The sequence below is a fragment of the Cuculus canorus genome, chromosome 2, assembly GCF_017976375.1.
Source record: "Cuculus canorus isolate bCucCan1 chromosome 2, bCucCan1.pri, whole genome shotgun sequence".
Taxonomy (NCBI): domain Eukaryota; kingdom Metazoa; phylum Chordata; class Aves; order Cuculiformes; family Cuculidae; genus Cuculus; species Cuculus canorus.
This window is the reverse complement of record NC_071402.1, coordinates 7,636,928-7,645,180: the sequence shown is the minus strand read 5'-3', so window position 1 is coordinate 7,645,180 and position 8,253 is coordinate 7,636,928. Positions and strand designations below refer to the sequence as shown.

Genomic DNA, 8,253 nt, shown 5'->3' with positions numbered 1-8,253 from the left:
TTCTGTATATAATCCAGAGTGAGTGCATCTGGATCACACGAGATTCCTCCTGTTCATATGAAGTGTCTCTTTGTCCACTGTTACAAGTAGAGATTTTCTAATCTGCCTTTTGTTGTTCTGGCAATGTCAAGATTTCAGGATAAATAATGGTGATCAGTTACACATTGTACTTGCAGCAACTATGACCTAAACAAATCCTGCCACTTCATAAAAATAACTGCTGACAGATATCTTTTCCTCCCATCTATTCCCCCAAGAGGTTTTAGGTGGTGCTTCTATTTACTGTACAAATTTTAAATGAGAGAAGACACTACTAAACCCATTTTCTCACAGCCACAAAAAAATTTGATGGTTCATATGATTTTAACTCATTTAATCTTTACTAGATCAATCCCTTCCTTTTATGTATCAGTTATGGTAACTTCATTTGTTTCATATTCCAGCTCCTCAAGAAATGCTTTTGTCTTTCCTTCCATAAAAGAAGAAAACAGCTCATATTCAGAATCTATAAACATTTTGACAGACCATCAGTCATTACACACCACGGCAATTTGTAAAGATTAGTCAAGGACATAGTGGCGTCGACAGCTAAGATTGGTTCATATCTCCACCACCCAACAGATAGCAAACTGTTTCTCTTTCTGTCTTTATCATCTTGTAGACAGCAAATTCATTGGGCAGAGCTGTATACCTGTAGAGTGAGTAGTGTCCTACAATTTTGATAGCATGGGAAGTCATCTTGGCTCTTATACAAGTAAGAAGTAAGTCTCCCTTTCACAATTCCTTGTTCGGGAAAACATAACTTCACCTGATTTTGATTTGTCCTGGGAAATGACAACAAATTACAACACAGTGGTATCAAAGAACCCACAAATCAGTTCATTCATTTCCCCAGCTGACTGTGAACAGATGGAAATGAAGATCTACAAAGTATGTGAAATCATAGCACAGTGACAGCATTTTTTTATGTATGCAAACAAGATGATTGATTATATATGGACCAATAAGCTTCCTTGTAAACAAACTAATCACAGGTTTTAACCATGCTGCTATCTTCAAGGATACTTAATTTGAACAGCCTATGAATAAAAACACCAACTGTTGCCTCCTTATCTGATGATGATTTTTTCCTCTAATTTCCATTACAGTCATCCGATGGACATATATCACTTTACGCAACTTTAGACTCTGATTCTGTCCCTGCATTTTGGAACTACTTCCTTTAAAGGAGACATTTTTTCCCCTGAGCTACAGAAAAGCAATCAAGGTAGGCAATGCATGGGAAAAGGGTGACACTTTGTGGCAATACAAGAGAACTAATGTCCCTTCATCCTTTTATATTTCATTCTTTTTGAATCTATCTTCTCAATATCATAAAAATGTAAAGGTGACAAAAGGAGGATGGACCTTGACCATGTTTATACATAGTTATTACTAAAAACAAATCAAAACAAAACCTCCAAACAACATGAGGACTTTTTTGAGGACATGGTTGTGAAATCACAGCTAAGCATGTGATCATAAATATTACCACAAGTTTGTGGGTTTTTTTTAGTATCATATTCTATTCAAGTGCATCAGAAAAAGTTAATTTAGGAAATAAGACTTTGAGGAAGATTCTGCATCTCCCAAAACCCAGTTAACTGCTTTCCTTTCTAGAGAATGTTGTTTCCTAAACAATATCTTGAGAGCTTAGCTACTCTCACCATATCTTTCATTTAAGAAAATAAAATCAGTGAAAATTCCAGTCTTTCTGCACAAAACTTTGTCTATAGCCTATAACTGCAAAAACTCACCAATGGCCAAACTCAGATTTACCTATGGAAAAAGGGAAGTTAGAAAGTCTAATGTTGATTTAAAAAAGAATGTACAATGCATTAAAAATAATGAAAGTTAAAGAAAATTACTAATCCCGCAGCGGACAAATCAAATTTTATTTAGCCATATCATGAAGGCATCTTGATTGCTTATTATTCTACATTTGTAGGATAAAATGGTAACAGAGTGGAAAGAAGGAGATGAGTCTTTCAACAATTTGCACTTTTAACTGCACACATCTTCCTTTCATCAGGTCAATGCACTAAATGTTGTCTCCATGCACCAGGGTGAAGCTTGCCCCACCTCACTTGGTAAGATGATCGTCCTTGGAATGATACAATGCACATACACTAGATACTAACTGATGTGATTAACATTTCAGTGAAAAAGTAACTTCATAGTTCCTTGTCTGACAGGTAGGGCCACTTGACTGGACTTACGGTGCAGCTTTACTTCACACCATAATTGTGTTACATGGAAATCCCAGCTGACTCAAGAGATAGAACTGCCTCTTCCTATACATATATTTAAAAGAAGTTGTGATAGTGGCACTGATAAAGAGAGAGCACTCATGATAAATAGATTTTTATGGGTCTGTTCCTTCCAGGAATAATACTTCACACTTCTTTTCTTCGCAATACCCGTGAAATTAGTAGCATAGTAAGTCTTTTCTGCAAGAAGAAAAACTTGGAGGCAGAATAGTTTTAAATGCATTTTACAATTAACTTTGTGGAAAGGAACTGTAGCTGGGGCTCCTATTCCAAGACCTCTCTTCAGCAGACTGTTACCTTTTGCCTAGAAATAAAAGAGCATTTGTATAGTTATCAAAAGCCAGACTGAGTCATTGTAGCAGACAACCAGACACCAGACAATGAAGCAACACAGAGCACCTAATTGGGGGGGGGAAGCAGTCACTGCCTTAAATATGTACACTCATAGAAGTGTTAGTATTGCTGAAAAAAAATCAAATAGAAGTTCGGTGCCATTCAGTCCAGCTAACTTCCGGCACTGACTTTAGCCTGCTGAACCTACCAACTGGTTGATTTCCCAGTGCTTACTCTATCTAGTCAACAGAGGAGAGGAGATTTGGTCCCCAGGAGGGAGTCATTCAGAGATCCTGGGATCATGTCTGATTTTAATTCAATGACTGTCTGTGTTGAAGTACAGGAACATTTGATCTAGGTATCTAAGTGTATGATAGCTTAAGGCTCTGAGTCCCAGTTCCCCAGTAGGATTTAAAAGACCATTTATTTCACCCCCTTGGCCTAAGGCATGACTAGTTACACACCTACTTCATTCCTGACAGAGGATTTTTCAATCCTATTTAAGGAACTCAAGTGTTGGAGACCTCACAGTTTCCAGGCAATCAATCCCAATGCTACATCTGGAAGATTTTTCTGTGGTGTAATTCAGATTAAAACTTCACAAGCTTGTATTTAGCTGTCCATAGTGCAGGTGTGTCTTCTTGTGGGCAAGGTGTCTAAACTCCCATTGCAGTCATTGGGGAATCAGTCAATTTTCATTTCAGTAACCAAAGAAGCTGCTCAGTCTTTCTTCATCTGTTTTGCTTTCTAGGTTCCTGTTTATTCTTGCCACAGTTCTCTTGATTAATCTTTAATTACTGTACATTAGTAGGTCCAAAACCTGAAGTTCCATCATTCCTTAGTGTCATAATTTAACCCTTAGCTGGCAGCTAAACAGCATGATGCCACTCTCTCTCACTTCTCTCTGCCTGCCCTGGAGGGATGGGGAAGACAACTGGGAAGTAAATTAAAACTTGTTGATTGAAATAAAAACAGTTTTAATAGAATAAATGAAGAAATAATCATAATAAAGAAAATAATAATAAAAAATACATATATAGAGAGAAGAATATATTAAAGTGCAATCACTTACATGATTAACCCATCCCGAGCAGCCATTTCAGCAAGCACGGTGATGACAGTGAGCACAGAAATCACAGCAAGTGCAGAGACAGCAGTGAGGACAGAACACTGAATGCAAAACCTGGATTGCCATACTGCCCTCCCAACCAAATTCTCACTTTTATGTTGAGCATGATGATGTTATGGTACGGACCATTGCATTGGCCAATTTCAGTTAGCTGTCCTGGCTCTGCACCTGTACAACAGCAAAACAAGGGAAACTGAAAAATTCTTGATTTCTTAGCAACAGCTAAAAACATCAGTCTATTATGAACATTCTTCTCATACTAAATCCAATGTAGGTACTGGGAACAAAATAAACTGTCTCAGCTGAAACCAGGACACTTAAATGTTACTAGTCCTGAAAGAGGATGGAATTAATACACATATTTTAGAGGCTTTGCAGGTTTCTACTACCCAAAATAAAGTTCTCTATTTTCACTTTACAATCTTTTTTTAGTTTAAATTTGACCCACATTGTTCTCTAAATCCCAGATACCCTTTCTATAGATCTGCTACAATCTTATCCCATCCTATAATTGTGCAGTTAACTAGTTTTTTTCCAAATATAACACCTCACATACCTCTACTTGCTGAATCTCATTCCTTTTTTATGTTTATCTTTTTGCAAGACAGTTATACTACTTTCAAGATTACTTTCAGCTCTGTTGATGTCATATAGTGTACTTGTTCCTCTAATGAACCTGTTCACAGTTTCATATAAAGGACAAACTGAAATACTGAAAGTTTTTTTTATTGTTTGCAGAGATAATTTATTCTTTGATCAGATACCAGGTAGATTACTGAAAAAAAAAAAAAGCCAAAAAAATCCCAGAAATATGTTTTACTCTTATTAAATTGATAGCTATTTTATATGAATCGTTATTAAATTCTTGTGCTAGTGATTTCATGATTTCATTCCTTGTTAGAATCTTCTGAGAGCATGAACCTAAACCTTTCTAAAATTAAGGTTTCTTTTTCATTATTTGCTTTCATCGTCTTTATACAGAAAGCCTGTAACACTGTTTTAGATGAAAATTACAGTGGTTTAATGCAATGATATAATTTGATCATGTTGATTGCTACTGATTTAGTTATTTTGTTCTTAAGGTAGAGATAATTACTAAAAATATGAGATTACTTTAAAAGGAAATTTATCAGTCTTTGTAATTACTTCTTAATTTCCTTACTAAAACCAAAAATCCTTTTATCACTAGTATGTGATATACTACAGATAGACATGTTAGTCATTGACCTTTTACAGGAAAATTAAGAACAACTTTAACTTGAGTATCAGATCAAGATTTTCCATGATGTTTCCCTTATCTCTAAGAGTGATTTTTCATTATCCTTGATATACATTCCACTCCGTGTTGTTTTTTGGTCTTTCTAACTTTCTGGCTACATGTTCATGTTCTATTATTTCATTTTATATTTATATTCATCTTTATTAATCTCAGTTTCTATTTCATAGAGTGGTTTTGTATCTGAGTTGAAGCATTAACCACCTCAATGATTCAATAAAATGCTGTCTTTATGTGCAATGTAGTTGTTTGCTTATGTATCTGTCTTAAATCCTTTTTAAGAAATGACAAGATTCCTTCTTCCTTCAATTCATAGGTTTTAGTATTTTATCTCGAAGTAATCTGATACTACTAAGGATAGACAGTCAGGGTGCACAATGCTGTCTCTTACTGTTCTCCTTCTGTTTGCTTTATTTTTCTTTCTGAATGTTCCTCAGTCACTTCCTATTAATAGTTCAGTCATATGTAATTACCTCAAAGCTCTGCTACAGAAATTAAATTGTAGCCCTGATTATATATTAACGCTTTCAGATCTTTTTGTTTATCTTCATACTTCTTATGTCAGTATACAAATACCTAGCTATTGAGTAAACCAATTATTTTCATCTTATCTCTAATATTACAGGCCTGATATAAATCAATCTATCCTCATTTTCTATGTAGCAAAACACTGTGTAAGTAAAGAACTTATGGAAAATGCCCAAACAGAGGTACAGGATGTGAATCTCCATCTGATAACACCATTTGTGTACTTTCATACACTATGTCATTGTATGACTGCTGTCCTTTGGTGATGGAGCCACATCATCTCCCAGATTTTTCACCCAGCATCCAGCAGTAGTTCTGTTCCACTCAGCATTATTTCTACAGGAAAATTCATGTCCACAATTTTGATAACTCTAGCAGCACACTAGTCCTAAACAATATTCTGGTAATATCTCATATTCAGGATCTTGGAAAATCAAGTTCTGGAAAAAATAGTTTTTTTCTGAAACCTAAAAGGTTTAAGCTGCCTCTTTGTGTTTCTTCTCAAAGACAGTTGCTCTGGATCTCACATATCAGTAAGAATGAAACTTTGCTGTCTCATAGGAACACAATTTTCATCTTCTGTCAGTATCAGCATGCCCATTCTTGATCTCAGGGCCACTGGTGAGGATAAATTTCATGCTGTATACCAACAAAATTGGCCTTTAGGGATTTACGAGGTATCTATAATTAGATACTAAACTGTTTGTATTGTTTGATCAACTCAGTCCCCAGAATTAAGTATCTAGCTTTAACACGTTGCATTACTGAGCAACTGACTGAAAACAACATGTCCTGAATATTTTCAAAAATCACTTCCTTTTTTTGACAGAAGATATAAATAAGTCCTGATTCGGATGGCTCTGATTCATACAATCTGTCCTGAAGTGTCAGGATATTACATGCCTTGCTGGCAAAATGAAAGGCATTTTTTATTACCAAGAAAAAAAAGGCATTAAAAAATTTGTAGTATTTCCTCGTAAATGCTTCTGCACAAGTGAGTACCTGATGTAACTGAAACAAGTATTGCCATGCTACATTATGACTCTAAATTGTCCACTGGAAGTTATTCACACTGTGTAAATACTGGTGCTTACCTTATGTGGCTGCATCCCCAAATTCTTCCTTTAAGCAAATTCAATGCTTTAATTTGGACGAAGTTTAAATCAGTGATATTTACCATACTAAAAATCTCAATATACTAATATTTACACTGTCAGAGTGACCACCACCATAAGAAAAAAATAAGCAAGAGATGATTAGCTGCAATGTTGTCCAACATAAATTAACCTTATAATAGCAGATTTGCCTGATTTTTACCAAAATTTCATTAAATACAAAGGATTTGAATTTTGTTAGCCTTAGGCTATGTTTCCATGGCAGCCTCATTGCTGGTCATTGCATTACTCCTGCCAGCTGCACTTTTCCATCTTCTTCCTTATGAGACTTTGTGTAAAGGACTTATGGTTTCATAACCCAGAAGAAAAAATAAATAAAAAGAATATATTCCTATAAGATTAATGTGCTGACATTGCTCAGAGAAGGGTTCAACTAGAACAAGAAACGAGAGGGAAATGAATACGAGAATGAGCCTGGAGCATGTTTCATAGGAAGAGGGCAAGTATTATGGCAGTCAGGAGTTAGGTCTGCCACAGAAATACAGATTTAGGAAACTCAAAGGGTTTAGCTCAGTTGCTGACATTTAAACATCCTGTGCTATTAAGATAGTAGCACATCTTGCCTAAACTCCAGCTGCTGCTCCAGAAGGTTATATATCCTCCATGAGTCCTTCTGTTGACCCAGTGTCTCAGATACCCCAGGGTATTTCAGATAGCACTACAAGCATATACATCAAAAACTGAGTCAGCCCCAAAGTGTTCAGAGTGCCCTTGTCACTGCCTGATGACCAAGCTTCTGCTGATATGCCCAGCTTCCAAATTCCTTACCTTCACAACAAGACCCTTGTGTTACAACAGCACTGCATGATCCAGCCGACCACGTTTAGCTTAAATGCATTTATGACACTGAAAGCAGAATGCTACATTTTTCAACTGCATATATCCAACACTACTCACCTGGGGTAGAGACTTTCGTGCAACCAGTACGAAGCAGTAATCTTTTAGAAACAAAAATATCTTATTTCCTTCCTTTCAGTTATCTTACAGTGAGGATTGTGCCTCACTCAGGACAACCTATTTTATATTATAGGTGAACATAGCACTATGTAATCAGTAGTCTAAGCAGCAGCATTTACAGAGATCAGAGCCACGTTCACATTGTCAGTGCATTTCAAGGAGTTGAAAGAGCATCTCAAGCAAACCAAAACAAAACAAAACAGGAAAAAAAAGGATCATAAACAGATTATATTCAGAATAAAAACCATCAAAAGGCTTATAGATATAGCAGTGACATATCCTGCCTCTAGGAGATTTAGATCAGCCTGCACGTTATTGGAAATAAATAAAGTAGATTTTGATGGATTTAGTCACTGCATGCAAATCATTATTAAATGCACATAATGTTTCATCACTCTAGCTCCCTATATTTCAGAGTAGCTTGCACTGTGATCATGTTACATTTTGACTCCTGGTACAAGGACTTTTAGAAGTAAAATATGTGGAAAGATTTTCCCCAATGCAGTAGCATCGTCTACATATCTGATCTATTGTAATTCTAAGGCC

General features: G+C 35.9%; 1 long non-coding RNA gene across 1 annotated transcript; it reads right to left on the bottom strand.

The window, feature by feature from the left end:
- Positions 1-2,021: 2,021 nt before the first annotated feature.
- LOC128851388 (uncharacterized) lies at positions 2,022-7,795 on the bottom strand. The gene is made up of 3 exons (XR_008448748.1): positions 7,648-7,795; positions 3,715-3,939; positions 2,022-2,613 (listed from the first exon to the last, which is right to left on the bottom strand). It is a non-coding gene; the product is annotated as an uncharacterized LOC128851388 (long non-coding RNA).
- Positions 7,796-8,253: the final 458 nt, after the last annotated feature.